Source organism: Nicotiana sylvestris, chromosome 7 (assembly GCF_000393655.2).
Source record: "Nicotiana sylvestris chromosome 7, ASM39365v2, whole genome shotgun sequence".
NCBI lineage: Eukaryota > Viridiplantae > Streptophyta > Magnoliopsida > Solanales > Solanaceae > Nicotiana > Nicotiana sylvestris.
This window is the reverse complement of record NC_091063.1, coordinates 78,638,595-78,655,786: the sequence shown is the minus strand read 5'-3', so window position 1 is coordinate 78,655,786 and position 17,192 is coordinate 78,638,595.

The window sequence follows — 17,192 nt, the reverse complement described above, 5'->3', positions numbered from 1 at the left end:
CATCACCTTTCATGCATTAACACTCACAATATCGGCACGGCATCACCCTTTGTGCATTAACATTTACTCACAATATCATACACGACATCACCCTTTGTGCTTTACAGTCTTCCTTACCCAAAAAATAGAAATGACAACATCCTGGCAAGGGAATCAATAATAGAAACAGTAAAATCCTAGCAAGGGAATCAACAATAGAAATAATAACATCTCGACAAGGGAATCAACAATAACCAAACTTGTTTCAACAGTTAGCTTCGCAATATAGATCTCAACTTGAGTCAATACTCAACAATGGCCAATTACCCAGAGTATATCATCAGTCTTATTCAACATGAATAATCGTCAATTTAAGCATGAATAGTACATAATAAGGATCATAGAAAAACCAATAAAACACAATAACCTTAACCATACAACAAGACATAATAAGCATGTAATAACTACAACGGAAACCATAACAATTGGACATGTAATATATTTGCACGAAGTCATAGAGGAATTCACAATCAAGAAGTATAAAAACAATAAGGAAGACAATCACTTCAGTTAAGGAAAATAAGGGTCAAGTAACAAGTAAGAGTTAGAGGAAAGCTAACAACATCATATGGAGTATATAGAGGTAATTTAAGCAATTAGGAAACTCAATCATAAAGGAATACTTCCCACATAATAAACATAAGGACCTAAGAACCCTAAAGGCAAATTTCCCACAAAAAAAATCTGAGTATACATTCGTCACCTCGCATGCACGGACTACAATTAGCATAGAAGACTCAAGTCCTATGGGAAAGTCTCCCACACCAGGTTAGGAAAGATACTTACCTCAAAGACGAAAAAACCAATACTCTAAAATGCACTTCTCGGGTGAAAAGACCTCATGACGACTCAAATCTAACCAAATTAACTTCAAAGCACAAATTAAACACATAAGAAACTATTCCGGATCATAAAGTTTCAATCTTTAACAAAATCCAAAAATCGGTCCAAAAGTCGACCCTCGGGCCCACACCTTGGAACCCGACAAATTTTACAAAAATCGAATATCCATTTCGATACGAGTTCAACCATACAAAATTTATCAAATTCTGATACCATTTGGTCTCTCAAATCACGATTTTTCATTTTAGAAATTTTCTTTCAAATCCAACAATTTCCTCAACTCAAAACACAATTTAAATGATGAAAATGAAGACAAAATCATGGAATATGTTAGATTCTATGTGAAGAACAGTTACTCAATCGATTTGTGTGAACCACTCAAAACCGAGCTCCACAAGTCATGATATGATGAAAATGGTGTAACCCTTGATTTGGAATTATATGTCCGCCCAGGTTTTTATGCATTACGAACGCGGAAGAAGGATCACGTTCACGAAGAAGAGGAGTGAAGGCTGCCCAGATTGCTCATCGCGAACACGACAACACGTTCGCGAACGCGAAGAAGGAAGATCTTATGACCGAGAGACCGCTCTTCGCGAACACGTGAACTAGTACGCGAACGCGAAGAGTGGAACAACATGAATAAGCGAACGCGTGAGGGGGATACGAATGCGATGAAGGAAATGTAGATCTTTGCGAATGCAAAGAAATATTTCGAGGTAGCCAGCGACAAGACATCGCGAACGCGAAAGGTTGTTCGTGATCGCGAAGAAGAACACCAGAAGCAGAAAACAGTAGTTCAAACAAATGGGAAAATGACCTGTAGCCCACCCGAAATGGACCCGAGGCCCCCGAGACCTCGTCTAAACACACAAACAAGTCATATAACCTAATAAGGACTCACTCGAGGTCTGAAATCACATCAAACAATGCCGAAACGCAGAATCACACCATGGATCGAACTTAGGAACTTACCAATCTTCTACCTTTCAAAACTCGTGCCGAAACCTATCAAATCAACCCCGAATGATGCCAACATTTGCAGAAAAGTCCAAAATGACATAACGGTGCTGTTCCAACTCTCGGAATTGCATTCTGACTCTGATATCACAAAAGTCAACTATGGGTCCAACTTCTCCATTTTCCAAACTTCAACTTTTCCAACTTTCGCCGAAACACCTCAAATTACCCTAAGGACCTCCAAATCCGAATCCGGACGCACCTAAGTCCAAAACACATTACGAAGCTATTGAGATCACCCACAACCCATTCTGGGGCTGTTTACTCAAAAGTCCAATTCCGGTCAAATTCTCACAGTTTAAACTTCCAAAACTAATTTCCTTCTTCCAATTTGACTCTGAATCATCTGTTAACTGAATTCAACCATGCACGCAAGTCGATACACCTATTATGAAGATGCTCGTGACCTCAAACTGCTGAACCAAGCAAAATTGCTCAAAACAACCAGTCGGGTCGTTACACAACCGAACATACCAACATATCCCATAACATCATACAAACTTTGACGAACCTTCGAATCACCCAAAACAACATCAAAACACCAAATTACACTCGGATTCAAGCCTAAGCAGTTCTAAACTTTTGAATTCCACAAATGATGACAAAATCCATCAAATCACATTCGAATGACCTCAAATTTTACACACAAGTCAGAAATAGCACTACGAACCATCTCCAACTTTCGGAATTCCATTCCGACCTGGATATCAAAATTTCCACTACTGACCAAAATTGTCAAAATTCTAACTTTCGCCAATTCAAGCCTAATTCTACCACGGGCCTCCAAATCACTCCCAAGTCCAAAATCACCTAGCGGATCTAACGGAACCATCAAAATTTAAATTCGAGATTGTTTACACATAAGTCAACATCCGATCAACCTTTTCAACTTAAACCTTCTCACAAGAAACTAAGTGTCTCAACTCACTCCAAAATTACTTCGAACCTGAACCAGCTAACCCGGTAAGTCAAAAGATAGTTGATGAACACAAAAGAAGTAGGAAATGGGGGAACGAGGCTATAAATCTTAAAACGACTGGCCGGGTCGTTACATCCTCTCCCTCTTAAACAAATGTTTGTCCTCAAACGGGTCTAGAAACATACCTGGAGCCTCAAATAGGTGTGGATATCTTCTCTTCATCTCCCGCACGTTCTCCCAAGTAGCCTCCTCTACGGGCTGAACTCTCCACTGCACTTTTACTGAACTTATATCCTTTGATCTTAACTTTTGGACCTGCCGCTCAAAAATAGCCACCGACTCCACATCATAAGTCAAATCACCATCTAACTAAACCGTGCTGAATTCCAAGACATGAGACAGATCGCCAATATATTTCCGAAGCATAGAAATATGAAATACTGGATGCACACCTGACTAGCTAGGTGGCAAAGCAAGCTCATAGGCCACCTTCCCAATCCTCTGAAGCACCTCAAACGACCCAATAAACCGAGGGCTTTGCTTGCCCTTCTTTCCAAACCTCATAACACCCTTCATGGGTGAAATCTTCATCAAACCTTCTCCCCAACCATGTAAGACACATCACAAACCTTTCTGTCAGCATAACTTTTTTTGTCTTGACTATGCTGTGCGAAGCCGTTCCTAAATCACTCTCACCTTGTCCAAGGTACCCTAAACCAAGTCTGTACCCAAAAGCCTAGCCTCACCTGGCTCAAACCAACCCACTGGAGATCTACAGCGCCTTCCATATAAAGCCTCATATGGAGCCATCTGAATACTCGACTGATAACTGTTATTGTAAGCAAACTCCGCGAGTGGCAGAAACTGGTCCCATGAACCCCCAAAATCAATGACATAAGTGCGTATTATGTCCCCTAATATCTGAATAGCACGCTTGGACTGTCCGTCCGTTTGAGGATAAAATGTTGTGCTCAACTCAACCTGAGTGCCCAACCTTCGCTGCACAGCTCTCCAAAACTGCAATGTAAACTGCGTGCCTCGATTTGAAATGATAGAAATTGGCACACCATGTAGGCGACCAATCTATTTGATGTGAATCTCAGCTAACCGATCTGAAGAATAGGTAGTACTCAAAGGAATGAAGTGCGCAGACTTGGTTAGCCGATCCACAATCACCCAAATAGCATCGGACTTCCTCGAAGTCCGTATGAGCTCAACTACGAAATCCATAGTGATCTGCTCCCACTTCCACTCTGGTATCTCTATCTGCTGAAGCAAGCCACCCGGCCTCTAATGCTCATATTTCACCTGCTGACAGTTGAGACACCAAGCTACAAACCCAATTATATCTTTCTTCATTCTCCTCCACCAATAGTGTTGTCTCAAATCCTGGCACATCTTCGTGGCACCCGAATGGATGGAATACCGCAAACTATGGGCCTCCTCTAGAATCAACTCCCGAAGCCCAATAGTTACATCTCTGGCATCATCATGCAGAACCTTGTCCTTGAGGACAAGCAAATGAGGATCATGATACTGGCGCTCTCTGATACGATCAAACAAGGAAGCCGAGAAACCACACAAGCTAGAACCCGACTAGGCTCCAAAATATCCAATCTCACTAGTTGGTTGCCCAAATCCTGAACATCAACCGCAAGAGGTCTCTCCCCAACAGGAATAAATGCAAGACTGCCCATACTCACTGCCTTCCTACTCAAGGCAGGCCACCATATTGGCCTTTTCCGGGTGATACAAAATGGTAATATCATAGTCCTTTAGCAGCTCCAACCATCTCCGCTCCCTCAAATTGAGATCCTTATGTTTAAACAAGTGCTGGAGGCTACGATGATCAGTAAACACCTTACATGACACACCATAGCGATAATGCTTCCAAATCTTCAACGCGTGAATAATGGAAGCTAGCTCCAAATCATGCACAGGGTAGTTCTTCTCATGGGACTTCAACTAACGAGAAGCATAAGCAATCACGCTACCCTCCTGCATCAAAACACATCCAATACCGATCCGAGAAGCATCACAATATACTGAATGCGAACCACAAGTTAATGGTGAAACTAACACTGAAGATGTGGTCAAGGCAGTCTTGAGCTTCTGAAAGATTGCCTCACACTCATCCGACCACCTGAAAAGACTACCCTTTTAGACCAATTTGGTCAATGACAATTCTATAGAAGAGAAACCCTATACGAACCGATGGTAATAACCCTCCAAACCAAGAAAGCTACGAATCTCTGTGGTTGAGGACAGTCTGGGCCAACCCTGGACCGCCTCTATATTCTTCGGATCAACCTAAATACCATCACTGGATACCACATGCCCTAATAACGCCACTAAACCGAGCCAAAACTCACACTTGGAGAACTTAGCATAAAGCTTCTCCTCCCTCAACCGCTGCAACACAATTCGCAAATGCTGGACATGCTCCTCTTGGCTACGAGAGTACACTAGGATATCATCAATAAATATACTAACAAATAAGTCTGGATAAGGTTGGAACACGCTGTTCATCAAATGCATGAACGCTGCTGGGGCATTGGTCAGCCCAAAAGACATCACAAGGAACTCATAATGACCATATCAAATCGTGAAAGCTGTCTTAAAAATGTTCGAGTCCCTAATCTTCAACTGGTGATACCTTGACTTGAGATCAATCTTGGAGAACACCCTCACTCACTGAAGTTGGTCGAATAGATCATCAATGCGTGACAAAGGATACTTGTTCTTGATTGTGACTTTGCTCAACTGCCTATAATCAATGCACATTCTCATAGTGCCATTCTTCTTCTTCTTCTTCACAAATATAATAGGTGCACCCCAAGGTGACACACTAGACCTAATAAACCCCTTCTCAAGGAGCTCCTAAAGTTACTCCTTCAACTCAGCCAGTGCCATACGGTACTGTGGAATAGAAATAGGCTGAGTGCCCGACACCAAATCAATACCAAAGTCAATATCCTTGTCCGACGTCATGGCTGACAGGTCTGCAGGAAAAACATCCGAAAAATTGCGCATCACTGGAATAGAATCAATGATAGGGGTCTCTGCACTAACATACCTCACAAAAGCCAAATAAGATAAACACCCCTTCCTAACCATTCGTTGAGCCTTCGGGTATGAAATCACTCTACTAGGGACATAATTTAAAGAACCTCGCCACTTGATCCGAGGCAACCCCAGCATCGCCAAAGTTACAATCTTAGTGTGGCAGTCTAAAATAGAATGATAGGGAGACATCCAATTCATACCCAATATCACATCAAAATCAACCATACTAAGCAGTAGAAGATCCACTCTAGTCTTCAATTCCCCAATGGTCACTACACACGACCTATACACACGGTCCACAATAGTAGTATCGCCCACCCGAGTAGATACATGAATAGATGAAGCTATAGACTTATGGGGCATATCTAGATAATGAGCAAAATACGCTGATACATATGAATAGGTAGAACTAGAGTAAAATAATATAGAGGCATCTCGATGACATATTGAGACAATACATGTGATCACTGTGTCTAAAGCAATGACATCTGGTCGGGCAGGAAGAGCATAGAAATGGGCCTAACCTCCACCCGATTAGCCTCCCCCTCTTGGGCGACCCCTAGGTGACTAAGCTCCACCCCGAGCTGACTGGGCATGTGGTGACATAACTGGTGCTGAAGATGCAGCCTGACCCCTCTACTGTGCTGGACCCCCCTAACGACGAGGACACTGCCTCCACATATGCCCAAACTCCCTACACTCAAAACAACTCCCTGGTGCTAGTGGTGGGGATTGAAGGGAGTCCCTAGCACCGAAATAACTAGTAGAAGAACCTACCATAGATGAGCCCTAGACCGATAGAGCATGGGACAAACTCTGAGCTGGAAGGGCACTGAGAGATGAGTGACCCTGCTGATAACTGTGAAAACATGGCCAGATGTTGCACCACGGTGATCTGGACTAGCCGTCTAAGCATTCCTAAAGGGACGGCCCTTGCCGTCGTGAAACTGACCTCCAGAAGGAACACCACCAAAACTACCAGATCCACGAGGCCTCTTGGCCTCCCTCTCTACTCGCTCCTGGCGATAAATCAACTCTATATCCCTAGCAATGTCAACAACCTCCTCAAAAGAAGTACCAGACACCCTCTCCCTAGGTATAAGAATTCGCAGCTGATATATGAGGCCATCAATGAACCTCCTGATACTCTCCCTATCTGTGGGAACCAACAAAATAGCATGATGGGCCAACTCAGAAAATCTCATCTCGTACTGCATCACCTTCATATCATCCTGACACAACTGCTCAAACTGTCTACACAGCTCTTCTCTGCAGGACTGCGACATATACTTCTATACTTCTCCAGGAAGAGAACGGAGAACTGCTTCCAGGTAAGGGGCACTGCACCAACAGGCCTACGCCTCTCATAAGCCTCCTACCAAGTGAAGGTAGCTCCAGAGAACTTAAAGGTAGTGAACAAGACCCCACTGGTCTCTAGAATACTTGTTGTACGGAGAATCCTCTAACACTTATCCAAGAAACCTGGAGCATCCTCGCCCTCTACACCGCTGAAAGTCGGAGGATGAAGTCTACCAAACCTCTCCAATCTACACTGCTCATCATCAGGCATGACCGGAACCACATAGTTATGAGTAGGTGCAACCGGCTGGGCTGGTGGTGCCCCCGATGTCTGGAATCCCTGAACAACCTGCTTAGGTATGCGGGCGACGGGAGTCTGAGTGCCTCTCCCTACCAAGGAAGTGGTTTACTGCTCATCATCAGGCATGACCGGAACCACATAGTTATGAGTAGGTGCAACCGGCTGGGCTGGTGGTGCCCCCGATGTCTGGAATCCCTGAACAACCTGCTTAGGTATGCGGGCGACGGGAGTCTGAGTGCCTCTCCCTACCAAGGAAGTGGTTGATATAGTAGAAACAGAGACCACCTGAGCAAGACCAGTGCATACGGTCATAATCTAAGCTAAGGTCTCCTGAAGACCTGGAATCACGATGGGCACAGCTGGTGCCTGAGCTGGTTCTGCTTGTGTATCCACAACTGGGACCTGATCCTGTATTGAGGCAACTAGTGGATCTGCAGGTGCTGCCCTAGCTAATGTGTGGGCTACACCCCTTCCCCTACCACGACCTGTACCATGACCTCGACCCCTCGCAGCCCCAACTGGTGGTACTAGCGACTGTTTGTCCTGACCTGTAACACATGTCCTCACCATTTATGAGAGAATAGGATAACAAAAGTTTAGTACCAGTATCAACAAATTAACACGATAAGAATTCAAGAATGTTAAGTTTCCTAAGGGTTCTGCAGCCTCTCGAAGATAAGTGCAGACGTCTCTGTACCGATCCGCAAGACTCTACTAAACCTGCTCATGACTCGTGAGACCTATGTAACTTAGTCTCTAATACAAACTTTTCATGACCCAAAACACTACCTGTAGTGATGGTGCCCATCGATGATACTAGGCTAGCCGACCTTACCAAAACAGTTTCAACAATAACTAGAAAAAAATCAAAACTTTTAAAATAACTGAAATTTTTGTCATAGAACGGGGTGAACCCAAGAAAACATAAGTGCAGAAATAAAGATGATATCGGGGTGGCACTAGTCATGATCATCTAACATAACCGATCTGAAAGTAACAATACTAACATAGTCTGGAATCCCAAATACAGAAAATAAGGAAAGATAGGGAAGAAGAAAGCAGGGCTGCAAATGCTGGCAACTACCTCACGATCTCCAATGACCAGCTACACGTACAATCAACAACCTCCGCGCCCAACTCCTCCTGGATATGCACACGAGGTCCATGAGTAACGCGAGTACACCAACTCAGTAAGTAACAATAATAAATAAGGAACTGAAGATACTGACGGGCTACACGGTTTTTCTTCATTTTCAATAATTTCAGAAAGGAAAATAGTCATGCTTCCCAATTTCCGGTAATTCAAGTCAAATCAATTTATTTTAGTCAAGTTCAAGTAAAACAAGATAAGAATATCTTTCAATAGTTTTCAAAACATAGATATAAGGCAACTGTGTACATCAATAATGTAATCATATACTGTCTCTTAGGCAATCATCTCTCAGTCCTCCTAATCACTCTAACCTTACAATAACTCATTCCTCACAATCTCTCAGCACTCGGCACTCGCACTCAGTAGGTACCTGCGCTCACTAGGAGTGTGGAGACTCCAGAGGGGCTCCTTCAGCCCAAGTGCTATAACAAGCCAACCATGGCATAAATCAATTAGGGCCCCGGCCTCACTCAGTCATAAATCAATAAAACATGATGCGACGTGCAGCCCAATCAAGCATTCGGCTTCACTTAGTCATTAATCTCTCCAGCCTCCCAGGCTCTCAGAAATCAGGAAAATCAAGCCAAACAACAATAACATGAAGTATCAAATAGAATAACAGAGATTGAGGTATGGTATACGAGCAAAAACTGTGACTTAGTACAAATAGCATATAACAGGCAATTCAACAAGTAACGTGGCCTCTATAAGACTCAACAGTACCAACACATAGCATAGACATGGTTTCTAACATGATTTACAATAAATTTCCATAGCACATAGAGAGCATATGACTAATAGCATGTCGTTCAACTTTACAGCTTATACGGGGGGGGGGGGACCAAGTCATAATCCCCTTGGTGCACGCCCGCACGTCCATCACCTAGCATGTGCATCACCTCCAAAATAGTCACAAGACACAATGTTCGGGGTTTCATACCCTCAGGACCAGATTTATAACCGTTACTTACCTCAATCCGAGCAAGAACCTACTCTGCGATACATTTGCCTCTCGAATCAGACTCCAAACGTTCCGAATCTAGCCAAAAGTAATACAGCACAATCAACATATGTGAAGGAACCAATTCCAAAAGAAAAACTGCTAAATTGGACTCAAATTCCAAAATTGTCTCAAACCCGGGCCTCGAGCCCACGTCTTGAAATCCGATAGAAGCCAAAAAACATGAAAGCCCATTCACTCACGAGTCTAACTATACCAAATTTACCAAAATCTGACCTCATTTGGTCACTCAAAACCCCAAAGTTCACTCTCCAAAATCCCAAGCCCTATTCCCCAATTTTCACTTCAAAAGCCCACTAATTAGATGAGAAATCAATGGGAAAACACCATAGCTAAGGGTGCTTAGGCTCAAGGGACTTACCTCAGTGAAAATCCTTGAATCCCTTTCAAAAATCACCTCAAAAACTCCAAGGTCCGAGTTGAAAATGGTGGAAATGAGGAAAAATCACGAAGTCCACTATTTATACATTTTGCCTAGTGAAGCTGCACCTGCGGTCCCTTCACCGCATCTGCGGAACCAGCTCCACTTTTGTGGAAATCTCTTAAACCCCTAGGACCGCTACTACTCTTCCAGACCGCATCTACGATCATAACAGGTGTGGAATTAACATCGCACCTGCGGACCAACACACGCACCTGCGCCCACTCTTCCGTTTCTGCGACCATCGCAGGTGTATAAGCTTCATCGCACCTGCGCCCTCTGCCTAGCTCCTCCAATCTCGCATCTGCGATCTCCCGCTTGCTTCTGCGGGCTTTCATCTGCGATGAGACATCCGCAGGTGCAATAATGACAGCTGAGTTCCAACTTCAACAACTTCTCCAATTTCTAAACTTGTTCTGTTAGTCACCCGAAATCAACCCGAGGCCCTCGGACCTCAACCGAACATCCCAACATATCCCATAAAATCATACAAACTTAGAAGAACCTTCGAATAACCCAAAACAAGATCAAAATACCAATTGCACTCGGATTCAAACCTAAGAACTTCTAAACTTCCAAATTCCACAAACGACACCGAAACCTATCATATCACGTCCAAATGACCTCAAATTTTACACACAAGTCAGAAATGACACGACAAACCTACTCTAACTTCCAGAATTCCATTCCGACCTCGATATCAAAAAATTCACTACCGACCAAAATCGCCAAAATTCTAACTTCGCCAATTCAAGCCTAATTCTACCACGGGCCTCCAAATCACATTCCGAACGTGCTCTCAAGTCCAAAATCACCTAACAGAGCTAACAGAACCATCAAAATTCAAACCCGAGATTGTTTACACATAAGACAACATTCAGTCAACTTTTCCAACTTAAACCTTCTCAGAAGAGACTAAGTGTTTCAACTCACTCCAAAATCACTCCGAACCCGAACTAACTAACCCGATAAGTCAAAATACAGCTGATGAACATAAAAGAAGCAGGAAATGGGGGAACAAGGCTATAACTCTTGAAATGACCGACCGGGTCATTTAACAAAGTAGTGATGAGGCTAAGGCGGGTCACTTACAATAACATGCACGCAGTATAATAATAATAACAAAAAGGAAATGCAGAGATGGAAGGCAGTTAACTGATGAAAATAAACTCAATCTTCGAAATTAGTAAAACCAGAAACATCGTTCCTCAGAACCTCGTATGGAAACACCGAAAGCCAACATAATGCAACAATGAATGTAAAACACACAATCCGTTGCGGTATGCAACCCAATCCTTCCGTACAAATATCAACCCTCCCTTATTTTGCCATATCAATTATAAAAAATAACATATAAAATCTATTGCGGCGCGTAACCCAATCCCACCATATAATCAGAATCAATATCATAATCCTCCCTTATTTCACCATATTAAAATGACATATACAATCCATTGCTACGTGCAACCCGATCCCACCATATCAATATCAATCCTCTATTTTTCCACTTTTTGTGGGATGAAACCCGATCCATAAACAAAATTAATATATATAATCAATTCAATAACTCAATTCACAAGAATCTTTGCGATTAAAGAATTATGAAAACAAAGCCATAAAGGAATCTCATACCAGGTCAAGAAATGCTACATTTAATAAAAAACAACAAGACAAGCCAAATATATGACATTTAGTGTGTACAAGTAAGAGAACTACGACAAGTAGCAATTAATCATAGAAGCATGAAAGAAATGAACACTTCAATACGAGAATAATAAGTGAAAAGTATCAAGTTATGGCATAAGAAGCAATTTAACGCATGCAACAGTTAGGACATGGAATAAAATAATTAATGAAATACAGAAAAGCATGAAAACAATTACTTTGGAGGCGCTCGTCACCTGCATATATGCCGCTACACATGTAATTCACATAACACATAGTTCAAGGGCTCCTAATTCCCTCAAAATCAAGGTTAGACCCAATACTTACCTCGTTACGCAAGAAAATCAAAGCTCAAACGGGGCCTTTCCTTTGAAATTCGCCTCCGAACCAACCGAATATAACCAAAATCGACTTAATATCAACAAAAATGCTAGGAAAATATTTTACAATACATAAATCTAAGATATTTACACTTTTTTCAAAAAGTCAGCAAAAGTCAACCTTGGGCCCATCCGGTCAAACCCGAGATTCAGACCAAAACCCGATTATGCATTCACCCCTGATCCCGGTTATGTAATTTATTTTAAAATCTGACCTCAATTCGAGGTCTAAATCCCTTATTTTAAAAAATCCCTAATTCTACGCAAGTTCCTCATTCCTACCACGAAAATACTAGATTTGATGTTTAAATCTTATGAAATGTAATGGGTAATTAAAAAGAAGTAGCTTAAAGTCACTTACCAATGAATTTAGGAAGAAAATCTCTTGGAAAAATCGCCTCTAGGGTGTTTAGGGTTGGGGGTTTGTGAGAAATGAGCTAAATCCTATTTTTTCCCTCTATATATGGCTAAAATCGGAGAGCCCAATTTTATGTTTATTATGACATCCCATAACCCGTCCTCGGGAGGCCCGAGGCACAGTTCGAGGCCCAACCCTAAGGGTTCCTTATGATCGACCTCGGGGTAGAGCAAATCGGCGGCTATGATGGACAAACGAGAAGTTTCCACGGCATGTGATTAAAGCTGACCAAGTCTATTGGGCTAGTTCAAGCCTGTACCGTGGCATTAAATGGTTGTACCAGCCTCACATCCTTATAATAAATGCGTATGTACTATATTGGGATTCCCCTTCATATATAAAGGGGACCCTTGTCATTTTGTAACATACATAACACATAACATTCAATATAAGAACATTATCTGCTCTCTAACTTAAACACATTCTCCGTTGATTCTATTATTTACATTTATTGTGTTTCACTAATTGTTCTTCATTTATTACTCATTATTGATCATAAAGAGCTCAGATCAAAGCTCTTAGAATTTTTAGACCTTCATCGGCTGGTCACATCCTAACACTTAGGTTGACCTTGAGGCTCCATATAGGCCAGCTCGAGGCCCCGATTCTCAGCCACTCGGTTTGCTTAACACACTACCTTCAAGATCTTATCTTATTTTCTAGTCTCACACTTAGCATCCACTGCCTAACAACTAGCATAAAAATAAATCACGTATTTCTAGAACCACAAAATCAAATTTAATTGTAATTACCATTTTCAAGGTAAACAGTTTGGCGCCCACCGTGGGGTTAAAAATAATAGTAATTGTTTTCTTGCTGGTTTACTAAATAATGCAAGTTATTCTTTACACTTTTTCTTGACCAAGAAGTTTTTATTTCTGGTCAAAATGTCTAACTCAGTGAATGCACACGAAAACAATGGTCCTGAGTACCATGGAGAGAATGGTGTAGCTATTCCAGGTATTGGTGTGCCACCACAAAACCCTGAGGATGCACCAGAACCAATTCCTGTGGAAGTGGTCTTACGCAACGCCTAACACGTCGATGTAAGCTTCCACACTGACAGGAGTATATGCCAAGAAAACCAACAAGAAGCTCTGGAAATCCCAGTGCGAGGGGAGCAAGATGTTAGCCTTCAAGTTATTTTTGAGATGTTACAAGCACAACAGCTAGCGATTGCTCAACTGCAAAGCCACCAAAGAACTCCAAGCATAGAAGCACCGGAAACGGCTCCTCGAGCCGAATAGGTAGCGAAACGATCGAGTAATAACGGGTCAGTAGCCGACCCCACTATTATGAAGATGCTCGAGGACCTCACAAAAAGGATTGAATCGAGTGAAAAGGTGATAGAAGCTAACGACAAAAAGGTGGAGACCTACAATTCAAAGGTCGACCAAATCCCAGGCGCACCCCCGATCCTGAAGGGTGTTGATTCATAAAAATTCGTACAAAAGCCATTCCCGTCAAATGCCACTCCAAAGCCCATCTCGAAAAAGTTCAGAATACCCGATCTTCCGAAGTACAAGGGAACCTCGGACCCCAACGAGCATGTCACTGCTTACACTTGTGCGGTGAAGGGCAACGACCTGAGGGACGACGAGATCGAATTCGTACTACTAAAAAAGTTTGGAGAAACACTTTCGGAAGAGCCCATGATGTGGTATCACAACATAGCTTTGAATTCGATAGATTCATTTGCCATGCTGGTAGATTCTTTCATAAAGGCGCATGCCAGTGCCATCAAGGTGGCTACAAGGAAGTCCGACATCTTCAAAATCAAACAAAGAGAAAACGAGATGCTGCGGGAGTTCGTATCTCGTTTTCAAATGGAGCGAATGGAATTACCACCAGTCTCTGATGACTGGGCAGTGCAAGCCTTCACCCAAGGTTTGAACGAACAAAGCTCGGTGGCTTCGAAGCATCTGAAGCAGAATTTGGTTGAATATCCTGTCGTGACTTGGTCGGATATCCAGAACCGATACCAATCAAAAATTAGGGTCGAGAATGACCAACTAGGAGCCTCATCGGGCTCAGTATATCCTAGCAGGCTTCTGGAAAAGAAACCAAATCCAAACAAGGAAAGGTACCAACCATACACTGAAGATCAAAGAAACGCTCCAATGCGTAACATACCCCGAAACGACCGAAGGACAGATCGAGGTCAGAATCCTTGGGGATTTGTAAACAGAGCCAGATTCGATAGATACACAGGGCTGACTGAGGCACCCCGATTATCTGAGTACAACTTCAACGTTGATATTTCGAACATCATATCGGCCATAGGTAAAATCAGAGACACCAGGTGGCCAAGGTTCATGCAATCAGATCTGTCGCAGAGGAATCCTAACCTGATGTGCGAATTTCACGCCATGCACGGTTATAGGACCGAGGATTGCAGACAGCTCTGAGAAGAAGTAGCCTGACTACTTAGCAAAGGGTACCTCAAGGAGTTCCTCAACGACCGAGCCAAAAGTCAATTTCGGGAAAGAGAGGCAAACAGAAAAAATGAAACAGAAGAACCACAACACGTCATCCATATGATTGTTGGGGAAGTCGACATCCCACAGGAACCCATTATTAAAAGAACCAAAATATCCATCATCAGGGAAAAGCGAACTTGAAGTTACATACCCAAGGACGCCCTCACATTTAGCGAAGAGGATATGGAGACCCTTTCTCAGCCTCATAACGATGCATTGATAATTTCTTTTCTTGTGAATACATTTCAAATTAAACGTGTACTTGTGGATCCAGGTAGCTCGGCCAACATTATCAGGTCGAGAGTGGTGGAGAAACTTGGACTACTCGACCAGATCGTGCCCGCCTCTCGAGTCCTCAACAGATTCAACATGGCTAGTGAAACAACAAAAGGGAAAATGACCCTCCCGGTCAACATGGCCGGCACGACCCAAAATGTCAAATTTCATGTCATCGAAGGAGATATGAGGTACAACGCCTTGCTCGAAAGGCCATTGATACACTGCATGAGAGCACTACCATCAAACCTTCATCAAATGATGAAGTTTCCGATGAAGGACGAAATAAAAACCGTGTACGGGGAACAACATGCAGCGAGGGAGAAGTTCGCGGTGCACGATGTGGCACCGACATCGACACCTTCAACATCGAAGGAGCCAAAGGTTAAGCAAACAGTGAAGTAGCAATCACAAGTCACATTCTCGGCTACACCCGAATAAAACAAGCAAAGGACTGTGCCGTGTCCCCAGAGAAAATGTTTGAAGCATATCAAGGCTCGAAGCGCCATCAGCACTAAGGTATAATTGTGTCCCTTTTTATTTACATTCCACACTAACCTTTGCACAAGTGTCCGAACAGAATAGTCGAAGCGCTGTCCAGCTTGAAGACCTTAGGTTTCAAAGCATACATTACACTCTTTTCCTTTGACCGGATTTTATCCCAAGAAGGGTTTTACCGGCAAGGTTTTTAACGAGGCAACATCTATATGCTACCTAAGGAGAACTTAACAAGTATTCAAGGCTTCTCTTTAATCAACCTCAAACACTGGGGGCATCCCCCCGGAAGATCACCTTCTCAAAGAAGTCAAGATGAGCCAAAAAGGGTCTCGATAGGAAAATGATGTATCGGGCCAAACAGTCGGATGAATCGTGTCCGCATAGAAGAATTGAGCCCTTGACGACGAAATATGTATACTTGTACCAAGTAATCAAAGGAGTATCTTTTACCACCAAAAACACTTCGCGCTTCAAAAATGTATGCTACTTTTACAAGAAATGGCTCCAGAGCCAAAATATCTCCTGAATACTCGGGGACTAGCGTAAAAAACTCGAAGCCATATGACCTCCGGGTCGGAAACTTCAAACTCGTAAGCCCTCAATGAGGCAACGCCAAGTTTACAAAGAACGTCTCTAGAGCCAAAAAACTTTCAACATCTCGGGGACTGTCATCCCATTGAGCTATCAGAAACTCAAGGTCAAAAGACCGCAAGCGGGCAACCTCGAGACCGAAATCCCTCCATGTGGCAATACTAGAAAATGTAAAACCTCCACGAGGCATTATCAATATGTAAGACCTCTATAAGGCAGCATCAAAACTATAAGACCTCAAGCAAGGCATGAGTTACACTTGTACCAAGTAACCAAAACTGTAAGACCTCAAGCAAGGCATGTTAAAAATTATAACACCTTACAAAAGGCACAAATCCCGATCTTAAAGCTAAGACAATACATTCGAACTTGTAAGACCCCTAAAAAGGCGTACCCTCGATGTAAACGCCGAAACTACTTCACTCAAGGACTGAAAGGCTACGACTAAACGCAATGACTACGGTCACAAGGCTCCAGCCAAACTAACACGACTCGGGGACGCCCGACCATCGCTATAAATCAAAGCCTTCAATTACTTCGAAAAAACTTTGAAAAGAACTGGTCAATCAGGCTACCCTTAGCATAAGCAAAAGATCTTCGATCACATTAGCTCCAAATAATAGGCTTCGAAACAACTCATCCATCGAGCGAAACCTCTCGAGGTGCTCGTTTATCACTACATAACGGCTCATAATCGAGGCTCTTATCGAGCATTCAAAGAGTCGGGCGAACACAAAAACTTCAAAAAGTCTTTAACGAGGGAAAATAAAGCCCACATTAGAGGTCATACCGACCCAATGAG